Source organism: Nothobranchius furzeri, chromosome 2 (genome assembly GCF_043380555.1).
Source record: "Nothobranchius furzeri strain GRZ-AD chromosome 2, NfurGRZ-RIMD1, whole genome shotgun sequence".
In the NCBI taxonomy this organism is placed as follows: Eukaryota; Metazoa; Chordata; class Actinopteri; order Cyprinodontiformes; family Nothobranchiidae; genus Nothobranchius; species Nothobranchius furzeri.
This window is the reverse complement of record NC_091742.1, coordinates 64,310,942-64,313,081: the sequence shown is the minus strand read 5'-3', so window position 1 is coordinate 64,313,081 and position 2,140 is coordinate 64,310,942.

Here is a 2,140-nt window from a genome sequence, read left to right as displayed (position 1 = left end):
GGAGTGTCTTAAAATGACATATATCAGATAAGAAAGTCTAAAATGCTAATGAACACTAAGTAATTCTTTCTATGACAAATAACGCCCATTTATGTGTTTTGGGCTTTTTACAGATGTCTTCTGCTGCTTCAGCTTTTAGACAATTACATAGACAGAACGTCGAACGTACAGATATGCTGTAGTGACTACAAACATTTCTGGAGGCTCCAATTTAAATAAATCAAAGAGCATGTCTTTTTAGTGTGTTTTCTATTGGTGGTCAATGAACCCAAAAGGCTAACTGCTACTTTACTTGGTTCTTTTTTTAACACAAAAAAGTAGTTTTACCTTTTATGCTGACGTTTTGACCATGACTGCGGTCTTCTTCAGAGCTAGCCGCTGCTGACGGCGTCACTTCCTTCTCCACCAACTACGGCTAGCTCCGAAAAAGACCGCGGCAATGGTTGAAACGTCAGCATAAAAGGGAAAACAACCTTTATCTGTGTTAAAAACAACAAAGTAAAGCATTTAGGAAAAATACACAGAATGAACGCACAAAAGAGGCTAACTGCTATCCTTTACATTTGATACCAGTACATTAAAGAGAAAATGTGTAGCTTTTACCATTAAATTGTGGAAATGTTCATCAAAATGTTGTAGAAAATTAATGAAATGATGCCCAGTTGTTGAAAAATATTTGCCGCTTCATAACATATAACCATAAAAATCAAGTCTAAAATACATGGGAGCGTGACTGAGGGTGTTTCTCAATGAAATGGAACCTCGCCTTGACGTCCTGGTCCCGGAGATGTCGTCAGGAACCGCCAAGACGTGTTCCAATGTTCATGTTTTACCAAGGCATCTGTTCTCCGTTTGTTAGCCGTTTAGCTAGCTGAGCAAGGATACACGGGAGGTATCTTGTAGCTTAGCCTTGGTAAAAAATCTCCCAATCCACCTCTGTATTTTCAAAAGGATGGCGGATCAGAGGCTGGCAGCTACTTTGGGGCAAATTTCAAGTTTGAATGTAAGTCAACTAATTGTAGCTATCGGGTTGATATATAAAATGTTTTTTTATATCTAAAGCAGTTAGCTATGGTTGGTTAGATGCTAGTAGTTGCAGCTTCGGAGGCTAGCAGGTAGTAACTCGCTTACATAATTAATTTAACCAAAATATACACAATTTAAAAAGTAAAAGACTCGTTATATATCTATATTGAAATGTATACGTATAAAATATAACATCTCCTGTGTCACGTGACGTTTCTGGACTGCCACGGAAGCCGCGGTCACGTGATGCAAGTCTGTTCCATTTAACTGTTTTCTTTGACCAAGGAAGGACAGTGTCCTTGTAAGCAAGGCGCCTGGCCTCGCAAGACCAGGTGCCTTGACATTGAGAAACACTCTTAAGTCTCTGGGCGACACCATGCTAGACGCCATGTTTTGTTCTAAGGGAGCCCATGATGACAGAATGCATTTACTGATTTGTAACAAAAGGTTACAAAACTTTTGTCATTCTTAAATGTTGTTGTTTTACACATTTACCTCTTCACTTGTTGCCAGTGATGGGAATATGATGTGCTTGTTATTTTGCTAAAGTTTGCACTCCCTAGAGCTTTTTGACCCTAATGGACATCATTCGGTAAGGTCTTACTCCAACACAAAAATACTGCTTGCTTGCAATGATTCAGGTATCTACTGCCCCCTATCGCCAGGAAAAATACACACTGTCACTTTAACCCTCTGGAGGCAGGCGTTGCAGATTTGCAACGTTAAAACCTACCTACCTGGTTACTCCACACACGTATTTCATGAGCATTTTTTAACTCAGAAGTACCCCTGAAGGACTTAGTTGTTCGTCCTTTTATCTAAACTTATTTCGAGCCTGAGAGGGTTAAAGCTGTAAAGCAGCAAGCAATCAATCATTTTATTTATAAAGCCCCTTCCCACCCCCAATCAAGGGGGCCCAAGGTGTGAACATAGTGCAAAGAAGCAGCACAATAAAAAAATACAGAGATAAAAACATTTAAAAACAAAAAAGAGCTAAAAAAATAATAAAAATTGTGATCCAAAACATTAAAATGGGAATTAAAACAACTGAGAAACAGATCTAAAATACAGCTTAAACCTTGCTTTAAAAGTGGGCAGTGATGTGGATGGTCTG